Here is a 23323-nt window from a genome sequence, read left to right on the forward strand (position 1 = left end):
TGGGCTTGCCACTGCCTTGAGAAAGACACTTAGAATCAAGAATCTTTGAATGAGAATGACTCTTATATCATAAATGCCAAATGACAAGGGTAAAAGCAGGGTAAAACGAGTGAGAGTTCAAAGCGATAGGTTGTGAGGTTTCACTCTGTAATCGGGTTGGTACATTTTATAGTCCCAAATACAGACATCCACGTATGCACTGAGAGGTTACTTTAAACCTAGATGTTATGCATGGAAATCACAGCATTGTCTGCCTATGCACTCAGTGGATATACTGATTTATTAAGGGACAGTTACAGTTTGTCACTTCAAACGACATAATTGCTCAAGGATTTCAGACAGCTGTGCAGATAAACACATGGATTGTTGTTGTTGTTTTTTTCTCATTTGACTTTCCTGAACAAAATTCGTATGTGTATTCTACACGAGCATGAAAGTATGGTTTTGTCCCATAAATGCATATCCCAGTTAGTAGCTTTGAGCATATACCGGTAGACTGGGGTCAAGCTTGATACATTTTGGGTAGCCACCCTGATCAATTTACTACATGTTTTCTCCGCAGAACAAAATGGGATCAATTTATTCTAAAATCTATACAGTGCACTCCCGTTATAACGAAATGCTTGGGACCGGCAGTTTTCTTTCGTTATAACGAAATTTCGTTATAACCGAACAAATACAATATATAACAAAAGCAAGGAAACAACAAACAAATAATAAGCCCTAGTTCATTTCCGATCTAACGGACATTTAGGTGTATCAGAATCTGTGTGTTTTGTAGTAAAGAACCTTCAAAACAATAAAACGAAGTTTATTATTTTGATTTCAGATTATTGTTTTACAATAACGCAAGTTCTCCTCGAAAAACGTGGGTGACACACAAAGCGAACACACATAATCAGTTAGTTGAAGCGTTCACCCATGCAGAGACGCTCTAAATGCTTGTTCCGCTACAATTTTTCGAAAGCGATCTGCATTTCGTAATAACGGAACACATTTCTTTTGTTTTTCTTTGTCAGTGGCGCTCAGAAAAGACTTCGTTATAACGAGAATTTCGCTATAACCGTGTTCGTTATAAGCGGATTTTGCACCATAGACTTTAATGGCGATAATTTTGGGACCCGAAGTTTTACTTCGTTATAACGAAATTTCGTTATAACCGTGTTCGTTGTAACGGGAGTGCACTGTATCTGTCACAAAATATATTTGCAGGTTTGATGCTCTGTATACACTACTTCTTATTTCAATTCAATTTTGATGAATTTGACATAATTTATGCATCTGTGTATTGTCCATGAAGTCTAAGTTGCTTCATTATGAATCGCATCTGAATGGATTTTGAATTCTGCAAGTATTACTCTTTTGTGTGTGCTCTGTAATGATAATAACTCTATGCTAGGGTAACGCTTAAATGAATTAGTTTTTTTTTTTTCTTTTGTTAATTTATGTATGTATTGATTACAGACCAACATATCAAAGCGATTGCCTTTGGGATGAAAGTTGCTGAAATGTGGGGGTCTCATACTATAGCTCATACTGCAAGAAATGTATGGAGAGTGGGTTCTTCCTGCCATGTGCCACTGATGCCATTGCTCTGATAGCGCCCTCTTGTGGCAGCTCTGTCCTCGGGCTCACTGCCATTTCTACACATGCCCATCCCAGGACTTCTCATCACATGGTATAGTACCCTGGGTGACAGCAGCATTCTCACTGCATCTAAGCCGCGGGGTGAATTTCCTTGTAAACAGTTTATTATTTAAACTTGCCCTGACTAGAACTTGCCTCAGCTTTCTTAATTCACGACAACATTTTTGCCTAATGGGCACATCTTAAAGGGATGGTACCAGTACAGTATTGGTCGAGATGAAAATTGGGCTTTTAAAGTTTTTGCGAGATACAGTACAGAGCATACTATTTTAAGAGGAATTCAACGTTTATTTGATGAAAATCGGGTTTGGAATGACTGAAACATCCAAAAACAAAGTAAGACAAAGCGATCATAAATTGCTATTTTTTGGATATCTCGGCCATTTCAAAACCAATTTTCATCAAATAAACATTGAATTCCTCATAGAATTACATGCTCTTTCATATTTCATAAGAGGTTTCTCATTATCTCACCAAAAGAAATGTTAGAAACCTGAAATTAAGTCTCAACCAAAACTATACGATCCCTTTAAGATTGGGGTCATGAATGGATGTCTTGGTCATGTCTTCGTGGAGACAACTGTGTGATTGTCGCAATTTCTACATGTATGAGCAGAGAAGCACATACAGACCACGTATAAATAAGGTCAGTAAAATATTCCCGTGACATGACTGAGCACATAAATGGGTTCCTCTTGTAAACCTAGTAGATTTAAGGTCAAATCCAGTAAAGCTGCACACTAATTGTATGACTGGCTGTGTATTAAATTGTGTTGTTGGAAATGTCATGCATTGCTAATTTAAGCTAAAATTTCTAATGCTAGACTTACAGTAAGTTTCTTCAATTGGTGCCAGCTTGGAAAACTGAATGCAGAGCAACCTTTAACTGCTCAGTGGTTTACTTAATGCAGAGACTCCAACTCTCCCGTTTTCGACGGGAGATCTCCCGCCGAAAACCCATTTTTGCAAAATCTCCCGTTCTCCCGCTGGAGATTTGATTTCTCCCGCCCTGGCTCTGTGTCTCCCGGTGGAAAGGATTTCTTACTTATTGCTATCGTATGTTGAAAAAATAAGCCTTAGATAGCACCAGAGAACATTTAGAACCCTATACACGTGCTCCGCACACATCAACTTGGAGTCTCCTGTTTGTTAGGGGTTTGGGGGCGTTTCATCAACGAGTTCGTCGGAGGTTTTCACCGACAAATTTGCTATCAGCCAATCAGACGCAAGGATTTACACTGACAACTGTTAAAAGCTAATGAAATCCTTGGTCTGATTGGCTGATAGCAAATTTGTCGGTGAAATCTCCGACGAACTCGTTGATGAAACGCCCCCCAGAAGGTGCTTGGGGTCGGAGTCTCTGTTAATGCATTCACCCGATTGCAGCATTTTGACTGCATTGCAAAAATTTTGTTGTTTTTCACTGCATTTTGATTTTTATGCTGAATCACTTTGCCAAGGGTATTGCCGTTCTTTGTCTAGTTTTGTGTTTGTGTGGACGCAGGACGTATGTATAATTTGGAGTTGTGTGTTGTTCAATTTATCCGCGAGTAGCATGCACAGCACATGACCGTCTGTGTTGGATGTTGAGTTGGAAATGCAATCCTTCATGAACAGATTTGTATAACAGTTGAAATTCTGCAGTTCATAAAGGATTACTGTAAAACATGATATATTCGCGGCATGAAATTTTCGCGAATTGGAGCTGATAGCCTTTTTCGTGGCATGAAATTTTCGCGAAGTGCCACTGGCGTTCAATGCATATAGTGTAAACAAGAACTTTCGCGTGCATTTTAATTTCGCGAATCTTGGCGTTCGCGAAATTAAAGTGCACGCGAAAATTCCTCGTTTTACAGTATGTGATATTTGGACACATAATACAGTCTGCACAATGTGAATGTAATCAGTTGCATTTTTGCATTACAGTTGCAAAAACTATTTTTAAAAAATTGATAATTTACAATGTAGTTACCATACCGACTTATTCTAATCCAAATTTACTTCATTTGTATTTCGTCAAACAGGTGTTGTGTTGTACTGTAGTGTGTGATGTCCATGCAGAAAGTTGTTCTTTTTGGTCACATTAATACAATAAAACTTGACAAAGATGAATCAAATGTAAGTTTGGGTTGACTCTTTTTCCTTACAGTATGTTGTAAGATGTGCCGAGGAGCAGGAATATATATATATATATATTATTTTTTTTTTTTTCCAGAAAAATGTGTGTGTGTGTGTGTTTGGGTGTTTTTTTTTTTTTTTTTTTTGTTAGTTGATAATAGACATTAATTCAATTCAGTTTATTCAAACCAAATCAAACATGACAAAAGTACAAGACATAACTGCAAAAATTCAGAATAGTTGGGGGCCTAAGGGCTCAAAATGGGCTGTTTGGTTCAAATTCTTCCAAAAGCACCAAATTTGGCTCATAGGTCCCTTGTACCATACTCTTTCGATTTTTGATGGGCGCCAAGACTAAAAACCCTTGGGGCCGCCATATTGGTGAAATCCAATATGGCCGCCATCCAGGTTAAAGGTCAACTGCAGTTACAAATTGAAAAGGTTGATCAAAGTAATGAATCCTATGTGGAAGGGTTTACGGGGTTAGAGAATGTGATTCTAAATGTCATTTCTGCAATTCAAGGTCACTAATCACCTCTCAAGGTCACTTTCAAGGTGAAATAAGGGTCAAATCGGGCATTTTTGGAAACGGCGTCTGTGAGCATTCAACTGGAATTTACTGGTACACCTATTTTGTCCCATTTGTCATTTCTTCCATACTGTTTCAATGATCAATTAGGGCCAAGAGCGGTTCCATCCCCCTACATAACAATAATGATTATGACAAATAAATGAAAAATTATATATATAATATATGTATATATATATATATATATATATATATATATGGTGAAAACTTTGAGCACAGAAAATGGGTTTCCATCGGTTTCGTTTTCTTTTCTCATTTTCTTTGCTCAAAGTTTCGCTATTTATCATTTTTGTTTCTGGTCAGTTTTCCCTTTCTTTGTTTCAATATATATATATATATATATATATATATATAAGTAATAAATAAATATATATATATATATGCTTAAATACGGCTGCCATCCTATTCCAAGGTGCTGAATCAGGGTGCAATGGCAAAGAGGGTAGTAAACACACCTAATCTTATTTTGTCTTCATTTTTCCTTCTGACGAGATAGCTGGATAGCCCGTATGCAACTAGATGGTCTGTTTGTAAAGCTGGCCAGTTGTATGTGTACTTGGGGTGGACCACTTTACCGGTTTATGCACCTGGAGTTTTCCGATAACGGAATGCCGATTCGGGTCTTTTCATGTGTCTGGGTCTGTGATTCTTTCACACAAGGGACTTCCACTTTTTATATCCAAGTGATGAGGTGCAAAGTGTTGTGCCTCTACTAGAGGGGACGGTATGACAACACACACCATTGCTTAGCTAGACTTGAGATAAGTGGGATTCGAACCCGCGCCAGAACACAAGTCCCTAGACCGCAAGCCATATGCTACCGACTGAGCCACCTCGTCACCTTTCATGGTCAATTATATAGCTTTCCAGCTGGCAAGCGATATGATTCTCCTCCTGCTGAAATTGGTGTATGCCTGCTCTCCCTTGGCAAGACAGCGTCTGCTTCTTCAGTGAAGGAAGCAATGGCCGAAGCTTCCAGGGAATCGAGTTCCTCAATCCAGGTCAGACCAGTTTTCTAGGGGCAGTAAACTAAATTTGATCATTAAAGTCCTTTAATGGCAGTATCTTATCAGAGTAGGTGAAGACAATTCAGCTGAAGGTTTTTTTTTTCTTATCTTTTTTCATTCTCTTTTTATCAAACGAAACCGTTTCTTTTAATACTGAAAGCGCAAATGACTAGGGAAACTGAACACCTATTAATGTTGTATGGGATACTGATCCTGAAGAAAATAATCTTAACATTTTTGCGCAGCAACACTGTGCAGTCCTCTGACAAGAGGTATGGTGGTGGCACCACTCAAATCTCAAATTATGATTGGAAGAGCGTAGCGGCTTGCTGAAAATTAAGATTGAAAAATAAAGAACTGCCCTCATTTATCAGCGCACAGATATCCAGGAATAAATGGGACGGACAACTCATCCTGAGCACCTGATTCGAGACGGAAATATCCAACAGGAATTGTGATCTCACAATCCTTCAGCTTTCCAACAACTTAGATGCGATCTCCGCAAAGATATCCTTAAAAAGGATGACATAATGTTTTCTGAAAGCATTTTCTGAAAACAGTATACAATCGCACGGATGAGCATAACATCACATTTTCGGTAGTGTGCTTGTTTTAATCCCTTTGATCTGAGGGAGTTACTGGTGGGTCGTAGTATTGAAAAGATAAAGGCCTTTTCAGCTCTTTCCTGTACAGCATACCTCTCTTCCAGAGCCCAACATCAGGCACTGACAGTGTGCGACATTACTTCAGACTTGCTTTGATGTGGCATGCAAAATACCTAAGTAGTATGGGTCAGCAAACCAGAGCTCACTGACACATTAACTACTTTAATAATAGTGCTCATGTCCAGCAAGGACTGATGAGCAACAAGGTTTATAGGGCAGCCGGCGTCAACGAAGGTAGGCATCATCTCGTCATAACGTGGGAGCAGATCATCAGAAACTACCCTATCCTGCTCAAGAGGCGCTGTATCAACATTTCGAAGACGAGTGCTGCTGCAGGTGAGTTTCTACTGGAATCATGACAGCATGGGTCACGATGTGATCCCTGACTTCAGGGAATGGAGTTGGAGGAAAGATGGCACAGGTACATGGCACTTATTAGTACTATGTACTATCAGCCACCCTCCGCAATGCTTCAGTCAGTACCAAATTTCATTCTTTTGCACCACAGCTGTTTCAAGGCATGCATTGGGAGGTGGAAAACATGGACATGAAAAAAAAAAATTATGAAATGAATGAATGAATGAATGAATGAATGAATGAATGAATGAAGGTGAAAATGCGCAATGTATAGCAGGTGTCAGACGAGCCATGGTCAGTAGTTTGATATTGCTGCAAAATTAAAGGGGGGGGGGGGGATTGAGGGCCTATCTGACGGGAGGAGACATTGTCGCAATGCCAGCGTCTCGAAGAAATTATTTTCGCTGTCACAACTAATGCAATTTCCAGGGCGACGTCCAAGACGTCTTCAAACAAAGGGACAACTTATTTGCTTGGAAGTCACGGGGATGTTGGCACGGCTTTTGCAGTCGCAGGGACTTATCAGAGACGTCTTTTCTCAGCGACTTCTCCCTTTCGTCGCCATTATGTTATTATGGGCTCCACAAGATGCGGGGACATCTCGAAGATGTTGCAGACAAATTTAGTCCCCACGACATGGCCACAGTGATGGAGACTTCGCAGAGACGTCTCGGAGACAAGCTGGAAGACGGAAATAGTCTCTTCAAAAATCGAAAATGTTCGATTCTCCTACGAATCCTGGAGATTGGGCTAGTCTCAAGGAGACGTGCGTTGTAGAGATGTTGCGGAGAGTAGAGTTGCAACCTATAGTGTTCAGACCAACGAGATACCAACTTATAAAGTCTTGTGATATCATACCAATTTGCGTCCAAGCACTTTGGCTGGAATCTGAATAGACCCTAGAAGGTGTCATGAAAGTTGTACTATAGCATATCTAATCTGTACCCTATTAATGGTGTCACTGTGGCACCTGTGAAATATGCTTGTTCCCTACATGGCGTCACCAGGACCGTCATGTTCTCTGAACGGCATACTACAAGTATTTACCTGTGGAGGAAGATAAAAATTCCTATAAGGACTTTAGAATCGAACTTTGATACACAAGTTCGAAAATAGCAAATTGATGCCAACCTGATGTACTAAAAACTCTCTTAAACACGACAGATTTTTTTCTTTTTTTCATCCAGATTAGGAGTGATCTTCATAATCATTATTCCATTGAATTTAAATCTGAATTATGAATATCTACTGTGATTGAGGATCCCTTAACTGCAACAGAGAAATCAAAACACTTCTCTTTGTAGTGGCAACGTCAAGAATGCTGGTAATATAGAGAGTAGCCCCCCCCCCCCCCCCCCCCCCGCCCCCCATTGCTAAACTATTAATATATTCGGTAGCAATAGGATTCTATTTCTCATATAATGTATGTTTTTAATTGCATATTCCTTGCAGATGAAGATGAAAATAATAATCCAATAATCAAATCGTGAAAACTGTTTAAAAGGGCATTACCCATAATTCTAACTAGCTTTTTTGGCTGTCATTAAAGCAAATGCAAATATATTGAATTCCGCAAATATGACCAGTCGGTGAGGACATTTCCTCTTAGCGCCTGTAATGTAAAAATAATTAATGGAATGATTGTGACATGAACTATGATATTCCATAGGGAGACCTTATAAGAACCTTTAGGGAGACCTTATAAGGAAAAGTTGACATCAGACCATAAAAACAACTTCAGAATCGAATTCCTTGACCCATAAAACCTCTAAAGCTGACTTTTCAAATTATTGTAACACTTTAAAGGTTTTTAATACTGGCCTTTAAACGTAGGTGGCAGCCATATTGGAATTTGCAAATATGCCGCCCCGGAGGGCGCCCTTCACAAGAAATACGCCTTTTTTTTTTCAGCCGTCGACAACTGCAATTCTATTACTAAGGCTGGCATTCCTGGAGTATTGTGTATGCATGGGCAAGCCATTTTTTTTCAATAAACTGTTATGAATACAATGGCTTGACCCCTAAATGACCTTAAGGTGACCTTATAAGGAAAAATTGACTCCAGACCATAAAAACAACTTCAAATTCGAATTCCTTGACCCAGAAAACGTCTTAACCTGACTTTTTAAATGATTGTAACCCTTTTATGATTTCAAATGCAAGTGACCTTTAAACCTATATGGCGGCCATATTGGATTTTGCCAATATGGCCGCCCCAGAGGGCGCCCTTCTTGGCGCCCATCAAAAATCGAAATAGTATGGTTTTGGCTACATGTGTGCCAAATTTTGGTGCTTTTGGAAAAATTTGAACCAAAAATCCCTTGCGCCCCCCACTAGAAAGATAGGTTTGGGACCCCAGTGAAGCACAGCTTGTGGTTGGGGCCCCTTTACACAATACACTACAGTATATGGCAAGGTGTAACATATTTACATGGAGTATAACATATGTACAAATTATACAACATAATAAATGCAGACAAGTACATGTATACCATCTCCCCCATACGCAACACAACACACACACATTCACACACACACACATGCATGCACACTTCACACATGGCTACATCATCTCATTTTCTACATTCATGTACCCAATTTCAATCTGTCGAAAAGGGTTCCCTTGTGTAGTGTAAAGTTGAGAGAAAATGTAGCACTTTTTTCATATTCACTTCCTAATTTATGTTGCAATTGATGAATTAAAAAAAAAAGAGAGAGTGATCTTTTTTTTTTTTTGCTAATAGATTGGGATTTTTGCTTCTGTATATTATTCAAATACATGTCCAATTTTATTATTAATTACTTTGAATATTCTATTGAAAGAAATCAAGTTTTAATTGATCAGAAATAAATGGAATATGTTGAAAATGAAATTCTGGAAGAGGACGATTTATCTTATTTAGAGCATACTATAGGCAGGGGGGAACAGTTCAAATTACAGCGAGGATGTAGAACCTTCATCCACAGCAATGTTCACCGCGAAAGGTAAAAATGTTGCTTCGGTATGCCTGCAGAAACTGTCAATTTTTGCTCTAGAATGGACACATATGTATAAGAAATGTGTGAAATACTAGTAATGCTACGAGGACACATTTCAGTCAAGTAACCAAAAAGGTACATTGACAGCATCGCAACCTAAGAGCATATCTTATTGTAAGTCCGTACATAATGTTGCCTGCTAAATACGACTGGCTAAATGCCCATGTCTGCTGCACAAAGTGCTGCCAGGGATAATAGTATTTTGATTTGCCTTTTGCTGAAGCACATCACCGATTGGGGATCAAAAATGGAAATTAAAGGGAGTGTACAGTACTGGTTGAGGTGGGGATTCATGTTCTTAACATTCCTAAGTGAGATAATGAAAAGCCTCTTATGAAATAAGAAAGAGCATGTAATTTTAAGGATTCAACGTTTATTTGATGATAATTGGTTTTCGAATGGCTGAGATATCCAAAAAAGTGCTAATAATAAAAGGCGACATGCCACAAATTTATTAGGATCTCTTTGTCTCACCTTGTTTTTTGATATGTCAGCCATTTCAAAACCAATTTTCATCAAATAAACTTTTGATACCCCTTAGAACTGTCCGCTCTTTGACATCTCATAGAGTGGTTTCTGAATATCTCGCAAAACGTTAAAAGCTAAATCCTCACCTCGACCAGAACTGTACACACCCTTTAATGCTGAATAACAACCCTCATAGCATCATAAAGATGTCATATTCACATTGACTAATTATATCTTCCAGACATAAACTTTCACCAGCGGAAGACGTCACGAAGATGTCATATTTTGACATTATTTTTTTATGTGTTTGTGGTCATGAAGATGTCTTTACAACATATTCTAGACATGATTTAGGAAACAGCCAGATGTCATATTCACTTCTTGTAGACAATATTGTGGTCAAAATAAAAAGGTCTGGACATTTGTCTGTATGACTAAGCCTGTCTCAGCGATATCATAGATGTTCCATTTATAATGTCTATCGCATCTTTAGGACAGGATTAAGACATAAAGATGTCCTCATCCCTGTTTAATGTGTTCACAATATCAATGATATGAACTGAAAGTACTTACATGAATGTATGTATGTCAAAACCACTTCATGAGCAAACACTCAATAGCACAAGGAGAAAAAATACTACATCAAGTAATCAGTTGAATAGACACTCATGTACGGAAAGTTGTACATGCATCTATATATATATATATATATATATATATATATATATATATATATATATATATATATATACATATGTATGTATAAGTATACATATAAATATATATATATATATATATATAGCTGTATATATATATAAATATATATATATATATATATATATTGCGAGAGATAAAAGGGAGACTCAAGATTGAGAGCAACGCCCGCCTCAGTCTAATTTCTTTCAGTATAAATAAATATATACATTGTGTGTGTGTGTGTTTGTGTGTGTGTGTAGTCAATGAATTGACAGGGTGAGTAAAAAATGTTTATACTCAGAAAATTGTAATCTATTTAACAAAAAAAAAAAATGAGTAGCCATGAATAAAAGTTTATCATACATCTTTTGAAAGTGTTTTATCCCAAATCATTTGCTATCATTTTTGTGTGGTGTGTATTCACGCTTGAATAAACGGGAGGGCAAAAATTGACTTCCACCCAAGTATTAAAGTGGAAGAATAAATTCAAGGGGTAAAATGAGATGCATTGCATACATACTTTTTTCTGAAGCATGTATACACTCACATCACATAGCACAGTAAAATGCACACTGACCAAGTCCTTTGATAGAGAGAGAAAAAAAATACTGATATTACTGCACTAAGCTTTCACTATGGCATTATGACTGAATCTAAATTCAATTTTCTTATTAAATAGGAAATATGTGATTTTACAAAAATGTTCATTATGTAATGATTTGATTTCAAATAGGTGACCACAAAAATCATGTACTGGTAGTCATACAACATCTTAAAACACGACAGTGACGATCGAGGAATAATCAATGGTCGCCTTTTTCATCCTAAAAGAGTGGCTGCTTTTGATGGGCTGTTGTCCTTTTATGTGAGCTTGTGTTCCAAAGCCTTGCCTGATTTTTGCAGGCATCATATCAGCACTGAATAGGGCAAATTATGCACAAAGAATGGCAGTTTTTCATAACGCTTTTATCCTTACGTGTGAGCTTGTGCTGCAAAGGCTTGCCTGACTTGGCAGGCATCCCGTAAGCACTGAATAAGGCAACATAATGCATCCTCAGTTTACACTTTCAACAGTGACTTATCAGGGTGTCAGAAAGTGCACGGTGTCAAGGAGGTGTAGCAGAAATCTCGAGACTCTTCCGACATTGTTTTCCAAACATCAGGTGACCTTGTAGGCAAACTGTTCATAAGAATGGTAGGAAGTACAGTCAACCTCACCTATTAAAAGTCAAATCTATTTGGACTAAAGAAACAGCTTCAACTTTTAGAGAAAATTCAATGTATGAGGGATCAAAATCAATAGAAAATGAAGAGAAGAGGACTTGAAAAGACCTTCGACTTAGGCGATTATTTGACTTATGGGTGGTCGACTTGTACTGCAGAACAGGAATGAGCCACAACCATGTCAAAAAAAATCCAGTCCATCGATGATCAGCTGTGTGTGTGTGTGTGTGTGTGTGTGTGTGTGTGTGAGTGTCTGACTAACTGAGTATAACTCTGTGTGTGTTTGATATGTTTGGCATGACTAATTTTGTTAGGGATGTAATTTGGCCCTACAAAGACTGAATTACCACATTACCATACAAGTCAATTTTTGCACTCTCTTAAACAATGTCTTCTGTTCATCCAAGTGTGAACACATACCAAACAAAAATTACACCAAATGATTTGGGGAAGAAAACTCACTTTCATAAGACAAAAAATGATTTACTCTCCATAGATACTGAGTTTTTTTCTGAATATTCATCAATTTTCTAGTGGAAATTATCTTCCTTTTTTGACTCGCAAGGTAGTATTGTACTTCATGCAGCTACATTGAGAAAGACTTCACACACGTCAGAATGCATATGTCTAAAAAGGTCTGGCCCTAGTGCTTACAGTCTAAACAAATGAACAGCTTGACTGCAAGATGAGCTGACTCCATTCTTGTAAATTTGAGGTACAGAGCATTCATATTCAGAAAGTGTCTAGACTTCGAAACAATATACTGGATATGAACAGATCTGTTCTTTAAAGGTAAGTATGTATGTCGTATGAATTTCAAATCGTATCTTCAAGAATATTCCTGGTATGTAGCAAGTGAGGCTTCAATGGAAAGGTTTTTGCTCTATCTGACGATGGACTTTCTTTGAAATGTTTACAAATGACACTTATCATTTGCAATGAATTTTTTCTAGTTCGCTCATCACAGACAAGATAATAGGTTTATTTACATTGAAAATTACCCGAGTTGAAATGAGCGTTGACATGAATGGCAAAACAAAATGCCTAAAAGTTTGATGTGAATACAAGGAGTGCATTGGTACATTTCATCCTCCCCCCCCCCCCCCCAAAAAAAAAAAGTATATATATATATATATATATACATATACATATATATATATATATATATACTGTATATATCAACATGGTGGACTCATTCAAATCATGTGATAGCATTATTTCCTATTAAACATTCATACATATAATTTTAAAAATAACATGTTGTTGCTATTATAATCTTTCATAATCTAGAAAAATGACAAACATGTCATAAAAACACCTTAATTAAAGCAGCTGTAGGTAGAATTCTATTTCATCAACAAAAATAAAGAAGTATAATACAAAAACATCAAAAAGATTTGTTGGCATTATAGATGTTGAAAAAATATGATCTTTATCAATCTTTGGCAGAAGAGCCAAATTTTGTTCTAATAAACACAAATTTCCCCAAAACACCTGCCTGGGTTAGGTACCCTCCTCTTTTCTAGAAATAAATGAAGTGGGATATTATGTGTGCATGAGTTGTCACTCTCTCACACACGGGCCCTCCATTTAATTTTCTATCAAGAGAGACAGAGCATTTTGCTGCTTACTAGAGGGGATGGTACGATTACACACAACATTGCACAGAAAGACTCGGGAATCACATCCAGGTCCTTTGGGTCTGGAAGCAGACACGCTACCGACCGAGCCAATCGCTTCCCCACATTTCTATCTATGTACAAAAGAAATATTATAGAATGGGTAGCGGAAATCCTGCGATCTCATTGGTCGAGAGGTGTGTATTGATTTTTACTGGCCACACGCTGCCTCACAGTAGTAAACATGTTATCGCGCACTTGTAGCAAAGGTTCGCGAATTAAGCAAGCGTTCGCACACTCAGTACGAGACGCCTATTGGATAGAAAATCAGCTAGTAATTACTGGATGCATGGCTTTAATGTTCTGAATGCATGGTTTTTCAGTCTTTTGTCTATGGCAAGCCAAAAGGAACTGCATCCAGTAAATTTGCCATCAATTTACACAATGGAAAAATGGTTTTCTGGCAAGAAAATTGTCTCCATCCTCCATGTATAACACAGATGACGCAAATGTCTTTTCATGCGTCATTCAGAATAGTGTGCATGTGGTAACTATGGAATTTAGCCTAAACCCACTCAGCTTCGCCGTAGTTACCTCATGCACACAATTCCAACTGGTGCACACAGACCTGTGCGTCATTTGTATATTATCAACACACAGAAAAAAAAAAAGGACAGAGAGAGAGAGAGAAAAAAACAAAACAAAGAAAAGCATCAATCGGAGTCCTCCCCAGATTCTGTGACCACTTCAATTTCTTCTAAAGGTCCTGAAATGTCTGTATCTGCAGGTGATGCCGGCCTTAGAACCTCATCTGGTGTGAGCTCAGGCAGTCTCTTGTACACATACTTCGAAAATGCATTTTTATCGCCTCCACAGCACCATCTATATTGGCCGGTTTGATGTGCGCGTTGTCCCTCACAGCTTCTGCAAAACACAAGGGGGGGGGGGGGTATTAAAAATAATACATAGCAGTGACATACATGAGACTCGGGGGACTAGCGCTAACCTGAGTATCATAAGTTTACCTTTCGTGCATTTTTCGACCAATGCCTATTCAAAGACGAACATAGCAAACAGTGGGGTGTGGTGCCCATTCATGATGTACCTTGTGAGAACAATGTTTTAGCTTTCATGACTCCTGGTAGTTTCTTTTACACTTACTCTCCACAACAATCTTGGGTTGAAGACGGAGATGACACCACCCGTTCGCATGTCCTTCCCTCGTACCTTCACAAAACATACAGGAGAAACATACAGTTGATCTTGTTATTCACATGAATATAAACTGCCAACGGATAAATCTGAAAATGACACACTTTAATAGCTTGTGTTTTCAATTGGGAATTGGGGATATAGGCTTAGAGCATACAAGTACAGTTCGACCTCGATTATCCGGGCCATGTTGGGACCGGCGCTCATCCGGATAAGCGAATTGGCCGGATATGGGAGACACAATGTTAATGTATATACCTGCCATCCAAGCTGCTGTCCCAGTGCACTGGCAGATAGGCAGGTAGCGTACCCCGCAACGGTGGTGTAATCTATGCTAGCCTGCGCAAAATTGTAGTCCCTTACTTTTACGATGATAATGTGGTGTGAATTTATGTTAGTTCCGTTGGGAATATTGCAGGTAAATCGTGTGAGTTTTGTAAAAACTTTAATTGAGTTTAAAGTCACTATTTTTTTCTCAATTTTTGGATGAAAAAAAAAAGTCCGTTACTGCATGAACACGTCTGGATAATAGAGATTTCCAGATAAGGCCGGATAATCGAGGTCGAACTGTATATCTAAAAATGTGTGTGTTGGCCATAGTCAGGTAAATATACATTTATTATCAATACTAATCTAAGTCTATATGAATTAGCCTGGATTATATAACACCTAAATAGACCCTTGTCATATGATTGTTTGATATTGATCAATTGTCCCATTTTACTATCATGTCATCATTTGTGCAATTGCGGATACATTTAGCATGCAATCTTGGAGCTGTGCAATTGCTCCATTGCATGCATGACGAGAGCCCAGGGGTGGTATTCTGAGACTGTTTTATCTCTGTTGTAAGTCTGTTGTAACAAATCGGTATTCTGAACACCGTTTTATCTCTGTTGTAACTTCTGTTGTAACTTGTGTTTTATCTTGCGCACTCTTTGCCTGCGCATACCATTGTCTTAGGGTATGCGCACGCGCGTATTAGTGGGCGCAAGCCTGAACACCCATTAGATTACACGGTATTCTGAAAACTGTTTTATCTTCTGTTGTAAGTCATGCCCCGTGCAAATTCATGCTTCTGAGATAAAACAGGGTGGAAGGTGTTTTAACTCCGTTGTAACTTTCGTTTTAACTTATGTTAGATAGTGAGATAATTCATCAACTCAATATTGTGGTATGCAAGTTCAAAATAAAAAAAGATATACAAAAAATAAAAACAATGTATGCACAGAAAGGCAAAAGATATACCAGTTTGACAAACTGTAAACTCATTCCACAATACAAAATTTGGTAACAGTAACATTGCAAGTACATACCCGTTGCATAATTATGCACAGAGATAAAAACACAAACACATGAACAGAAAGGTTATAACCGGCACCGTCGGCAGTTTGTTTTAAGCACTATTCACTTCAAAAATATCTTTCAAAATATTAAACATTTTTTTTATATGATTTCACTATCTTCATCAATAACAACTCATTATCAGTACCTTTGGGTGTTTCAAAAATATTTATTGCTGGGGATGGCGCGAATCCTGAGAAAAGTATTAGAAGTCTAAGGTTCCATGATGGAACTTGACATGACATTGATCTCCAAGAGGTATCTTGTGAAGATAGCAACAACAACAACAACAACAACAATAATAATAATAATAATAATGATAATAATAATAATAATAATAATAATAATAATAATAATAATAATAATAACATGGCATTGCAAGGGCTTAACTTAATTTAGAAGTGTCTAGTTCCTCATAAACCATGAAATTTGGGTTCCTCTTATGAACGCCAGATATCTTATTTTTTAAACAAAATTTCAAATAAAAAGACACAATCTGAGATAGCTTTGCGAATCCCCTACTGCACCAACTATACATCAAAACCGGTAAGAAGGCATAATGATCAAGCTTCTGTTGTAACTTTTATCTCTGGCTCTCTTTACCTGCGCATGCCATTGTCCTATTTGTGCGCACACCAGAGAATGAGCGCTTGTTAAAACGCGCAGAGTTAAGCAAGGCGCATTTGCCCAAGGGAGCAATCTTATTGGTTGAAATGTCTTAGATGCTACTTCTAACAATATTTCCTATTGGATATGATTATTGCGACGGGCGTGGTTATCATGACTTACAACACAGTTAAAACAGTTTTCAGAATACCGATTTACAACTGTTTTAGCGGTGTTGTAACTCACAGACTTACAACACAAGTTACAACACAAGTTACAACAGAGATAAAACAGTGTTCAGAATACCACCCCAGCACATTTTGTTCATAAAATGCTAGTGTTTGCACTGTGCATACAATCAAGCATATTGACAGACAGCGCGTTAGCGTCTAGTGCTCGGCACTCTCTCAATCTCAGATGTCGCACATTCTCTCTTGATTTTAAATTCATAAAACATGAAATAACAATTCTATTGTGAAGTGTTCAAATATAAAACAACTAATTCAGAAATATTTTTCATTTAAAAGTACAATGGACAGAATATTTCCTTCGGTGAAAGATGACATTATTGATCCATTCAACTTGGCTGTGCCTCGTTGAATTAATCATTTCATCTTTAACCTCCTCAAATACTGTAAAACGAGGAATAGTCTCGTGCATTTTAATTTTGCAAATTTTGCGAGCGCCAACATTCGCGAAATTAAAATGCACGCGAAAGTTCTTGCCTACACAATATGCACTGGATGCCAGTAACAAATTTATGCTGCGAGAAAGGTCGTCAGCTCCAATTCACTAAATTTTCATGCCGCGAATACTGTAAGACATGATATAATCGCAGGAAGAATTTTTCGCGAATAGACGGCCTTTTTTGCGGCATGAAATTTTCGCGAAGTGCCACTGGCATTCAATGCATATAGTGTAGAAAAGAAGTTTTTTAACACGCGTGCATTTTAATTTCGCGAATCTTCGCGATCGCGAAATTTGCGAAATCAAAATGCACGCGAACATTCCTTGTTTTACAGTATAGGGCCTATTATGTTTAACAGTACTCTGTCCATTGCACTCATATTCTCAAACATTCATTATTTGTATTTATACAACGCCTGGAGAGATCTTTGCCAATTGATTGGTTGTTTGACATTGATCATTCGGCCCATTTCACTATGACGTCATCACCCGTGCAATTGTGGCTCCATTTACCATGCAATTTTGGATCCATACGATTTGCTCCATTGCACGCTCGCTGAGAGCCCGGCACACTACGCGTGTTAAACGCTTGCGTTTGCAGTTGCAGTGAGCAGTTGCAGTGAGCGCTCAGTGAGCACTCTCGCAACCTCAGATTCTCTCTTGTTTCTAGATTAATAAAACATCAAATAAGAAGGATCTATTTTAGGCGTTATATAAAACAAATAATAAATGTTTTTCATTCATGTTATGGACAGAATATTTCATTCGGTGAAAGATGAAAATGTAGATCCATTCAACTCGGCAGCACCTCGTTCAATGGATCATTTCATCTTTCACCTCATGAAATATTCTGTCCATTGCACTCATAAACATTCATTATTTGTATAATATAGACTCCTTGGTAAGTCCAGAGGGGGTTTACTTCAAGAGCACTGTTACACACGAAAGGTGGCCAAAGGCTAGACAGAATGATCCGTCTGTCCGGAGGAGTCTTTTCTTTTTTTGACATTATCGCTCTCCTCCGTAGGAGGGGATTCCGTGAAGCCAGACATAGTCTCCGCGGAACATATCCCTAGCGACCTGATACAGACCGATCTTTCAGTCAAGCCTAGCCCAAGGCCTGCTTTTCCACATTCTCACTCCAAGAGGCTTGTAGTAACTAGAGGCTACATGAAATTTATGTTGGCTACCAGGAAAATGTGTCAGCTACTACGACTAGTGAGGAATCCTCACCTCGTCAGGGGCCCTAATATCATTACCCTGCGTAAAATTGCTACAGACAAGCGCACTGAACAAAAATGTATGCCGGAGACTGTGTTCAGTACCGGCGGCGGTACGCTTGAAACTTTGCAGGGTTACCACGCACGTGCAACCAAGCAAACCGAGGTGAAAACCAAGCAGTTCTTCTTGAAAATCTTTAATTCATACACAGTGTATGTGTTATCAGTATCATCACCATCAACCGCACATGTCTTTTAACTGTTTACATGCTTTGTCTATATAGGGGCATGGCATGGGGTGGCGATGTGCGTGCCCCCTTCCTTAGCGCACAACTTATTCCGCATCATTCGCGTTAAACTAGCTGCAAATTTCCGGTATCGATCACTGAACTTGTAGTTTCATTGGAATCTTCAGCATTTTTCCTTTATGTGAGCAGGATTTCATCATATGAAATTATAATGGCAAAATGAGGTTGTGTGATTTAAAAATGTGTCTATATTAGACGAGGTGTGGGTCATTCAAGTATAATTCTTAACAAGACTCAAGAGCTAACCGCAGCAGCGACCCCATACGGACAAATACGTACCGTAAACTGTGTTACAGCGCCCCGCGACGGGGTTAAACAAGAGCTAGAATCTAGACCACATAGGCTATAGTTCTATCAAAGATCCTAAAAGTGTAGGATCTTGGTTCTATACTGAATAGATATCTACTCACAAGGAAAGAAGATGGTCGATTAGTGTGTCGGTTGTCCATCCCCCTTCATTTCGTATGGTGCAAAATCTCGAGAAGATGTTGGGAGATATGCGAAGTACCCGTGTGGGTTTCCTCTTCTGTTTGTCATATTTCGCATTTGCCCGCGCCCGACTCGCCTTCTTTAAGGACGGAGACAGAGCCGGACGGCCAGGTCTCCTCTTTGGCGTCTCTTTTTGGTCCATTTTAAAAGGCATGCAAATTGGAAAAGTACAGCTGGTTGACAGACACAACGCCAACGGTATGGATTGTACGGCCAGGTGCAGAAGATAAACTTCTCCAGCCGCCAGCGTTATTTATCACCGCCGCGCCGCCCAGCCGCGCCGCGGCGCCTCGACCCCCGAGCATGTTCCCGGTCGTACCGGTGCCGACCAGTCTATCGAGCCGCTGCTCTATGCTGATGTTGTACATGCACAATAATACACGTATTGTGTACTGAGTATACGCTTTTCAGTGGGAACAGAAGTAGACAAAGCACGGAAAGGTCATCACGGGACAATCCACTACTGACCGGGGAGGGCGCTAGATCATTCAGTCAAAGAACACTTTGTCAGAATACTTTGTCACAAATATTGTTCATTTTTGCGTCTAAAATAGGTTTAGAATTATTTTAATCCTGGAAAAAGAGCTATTCTGCATTCAGTGCAGCAAGTAATATTTGTAATAGAAGATTACAGAGATGAAGAATATGAAATAGTCAACAAAAAAGAAAATTAGGGATGCATTTACAAATATGGAAAGAGATTGATTGATTGATTGATTGATTGATTGATTGATAGATTGATTGATTGATTGATTGATTGATTGATTGAATGATTGATTGATTGATTGATTGATTGATTGATTGATTGATTGATTGATTGATTGATTGATTGATTGGTTGGTTGATTGATTGATTGATTGATTGATTGATTGATTGATTAATTAATCAATTGATTGATTGATCATTTCCCATCTGAAAAGATGGCTGGATATAGCCCATGATTATATTAGAACACTAGTTGGTCTTTCATCAATCCACGGGGTCCAGTTCGATGTGAGGCGGGACCACTTCATTGGATCAAACACCCTGCTCTTTGCGATGAAATAATGAAGCGTGTGAGACAGTGTGTTTGTATTTTTGTCTGTTTGTGTGCGCATTTTTTTTTCTTTGTTTATATTTGTTGAGCGTGTAATATGTCAGGGGTCTATGAGTTTGTTAAGAGTGTTTATGAAATGTTCTTATGTGCGGGAAGTGTACAGAGTCGTATATCTTGGTTGGGGTGGGGAAATAATTTTCACATCTTCCTTCATTTCGATTATATGCCTAAGCTATTTGATTCTGAACAAACAATAGCTGATTGTGTATATGATTTAATTGTAATATGATCATCAACTGATGTGATTTATGAAGGTAAAAGTGTGAGGCATTTTCTTTCTACTTGAGTAAGATAACGAATTGAGTAAAACGTTGAGTTTTTTTCGTTGAGTAAAACAGTAGTTTTTTGTATGTATTCTGATCGTTGATGTATGTCAAAAGGGAGGAAATGAGATATTTAGAGCAAAATAAAAATGGAATGATCGACTGGATTAAAAGTTTGTCCTACGATCCGATATCACGAAATACTCCAAAACAACTCATTATCCTGACAAATTGCGTCAACCAGACCAATTACGTGGTACCGGGTATACATCCTTTAGATTATACAGCAAGCGAATTTTAAAATAGCGTCAGAGGGTCCGACTCTCCCCCTCTGAGGCCATTTCGCAAAATCTCCCACATTCCCACCAGCCGCTAGCCTTTGAATTCTAATTTTCTCCCTCTATAGATATGTTTCTCCCATTTTGATAGCCATATTTTCTCCAGCTTTGATAGATTAAATTTTCTCCATTAAAACCTCACTTTTGTCATACGGTATGTTCAGGAGTAGTCCAGGGGTTAGCCTCAAGTAGCACCATATAGCGCCTTTACTCGATCGTTGAGCTCTGAGCAAGGGCCGATAACCACCAATATGATATGCGATATATAATGTGGACACCATAATATACTAGTAGGTCTAAATGTGCTCATGTTCTTGCGACTAGCACATCAGAGTCTCTATACTTTGCTATGTTATCTGTAATGGGGGTCCAGGTGAGAGAATCTCCGTTAGCGTAGGGCCTATTAATGTGAATTGTTAGCCCTTCTCAGAACTGTTTTACCTTTAATCATATTGTCCTCCTTGGAATAGTTGTAATGGTCAACATGTTATGAGTAGAAATCTACAGAGTATATTGTTGCTGTTGTTGTTGTTGACATGAGCCTCATTCTGGAGAATGAATGTGATAATGAACACCGCCCTCAACCAACAGTGGTCACCGAGAGAGAGAGAGAGAGAGAGAGAGAGAGAGAGAGAGAGAGAGAGAGATAGAGAGAAAGAACGGTGTGACTGCGTGTGGGTGGGTGGGTGTGTGTGTTCACTTCCGTTCATCCTTCCAATATTTTTGTATATATGCAGTTTCAAAGTGGTTCGTATTGGCCAGAAGCCAGAAGTTTGTGTGTGTGTGTGTGTGTGTGTGTGTGTGTGTGTGTGTGTGTGTGTGTGTGTTTCGGTGTGTGTGGGTGTGTGTGTGGTTTTTTTTTTTTTTTGTTCTGGTTATTTTTTTGTTTTACTTTTTTCTTTTCCTTTTTCAATAAGGCCTGGTGTTGATATAGGTCCCTACGGAGATGCAATTTTATCAGTGAAGACCATCTTTCTGTGAAAAGGATGCAAATTGTTGCGAAAACTAAGGCCTGGTTGTGTTCATAGGAGAAAAATTGCTCCACCAACTGTAAGTTGCCACATAAGATATTTATTACAAATTACACATACCATAATGAATTATTAAGAGGACAATGAAGCAATCCCTTCAATTTGTAGAAATAATATCAAATCGAGTAATCTGTTTGACAAGGAGCTGCTCACTTTATAACCCCACATGTAAATTATTCCTCTGGAACTTTCCTATTGGTAATGCTGTTTTATCAGTTCTGTAACTACAAGGGTATGGTGGATCATATTATTTACTACATACTCCAAGCAGTTTCTGCACAGTATTGGAAGGAGAAGAAGAAATAAGAGCAGTAGATAAGTAGATGTCGTTCAGCAAAGTTGATGAAAATCATGAAAAGGCGTGACTTTCAATTGCGGTCGCGTTTTTACAGCGACTGGGCTGTGTATAGTTACATCTTCTCCTGCAATTGTTATGACAGCGATGTGAAAATCATATAAGAAACAAACAAACAAACAAACAAACAAACAAAACAATCTCACAAAGGTAGGCCTCCGTCATTGATGCTTAATTTTTATGCCTCCGCCACAAGTGACGCCGAAGGCATTATGTTTTCGGGTTGTCCGTCCTTCCTTCCGTCCGTCTGTCCGTCAGTAAATATTTTGTGCAATAGCTATATGAATTAGTAAGTAAAGTTGTGTCTGTCAACTTTTGGGTGCACCTGCTCAAGGTCAAAGATCAATGGTCAAAGGCCAAGGTCAAATGCTCAAAATTTCACTATTTCCCCTATAATCTCATATGCAATGCCAAAAAGTATTTTCTTGAAACGTAGTGTATACGTGTACTACCCAATAAATATTCTCTAAAGAGAGATTAAGGCTATGGTATTGAAGGTCAAAGGTCAAGCAAATATGTTAAAATTTCACTTTTCCCTCCATATCTCGGAAATGGTTCAAGGTATCTTCATGGAACTTGGTACCTATGCTTGTACTGACTGCTAGTGACTATCTGTAGAATTTTGAAACTATGGGGTAAAAGGTCAAGGGTCAAAATTCAAGGTCAACTCCTCAAAAATTCACTATTTTTCTCATATCTATGAAATTCCCGCATAGTTTTTGTTTTTGTTTTTTGAATTAGCGTATACATGTAGGCCCTAGATACCCAGAAGAGATCTGCTGGGAAAGGTTTTTGCCAAAAGATCAAAGGTCAAGTTGAAAATGCTAAATTTAAGTTCTTCCTCCATGTCTCAGAAGTGGCCAAGGTACCATTACTACGTACAATTCTCGCCCAAAATACATTCGTTCTCACTGGCCCGAGGTTCTGGAACAGCCTTGACAATAC

General features: G+C 38.5%; 1 protein-coding gene and 1 long non-coding RNA gene across 3 annotated transcripts in view; one reads left to right on the forward strand and one right to left on the reverse strand.

Annotated features, from left to right (window-relative positions):
* The window catches only part of LOC140236311 (nuclear factor NF-kappa-B p100 subunit-like), a 110785-nt gene that overhangs the window by 26712 nt on the left and 60750 nt on the right, over window positions 1–23323 (forward strand). The window lies entirely within an intron of this gene.
* Window positions 13005–19506, reverse strand: LOC140230916 (uncharacterized). The gene is made up of 3 exons (XR_011901423.1): window positions 19217–19506; window positions 14591–14656; window positions 13005–14353 (listed from the first exon to the last, which is right to left on the reverse strand). It is a non-coding gene; the product is annotated as an uncharacterized lncRNA (long non-coding RNA).

Source organism: Diadema setosum, chromosome 1 (assembly GCF_964275005.1).
Source record: "Diadema setosum chromosome 1, eeDiaSeto1, whole genome shotgun sequence".
Lineage (NCBI taxonomy): Eukaryota > Metazoa > Echinodermata > Echinoidea > Diadematoida > Diadematidae > Diadema > Diadema setosum.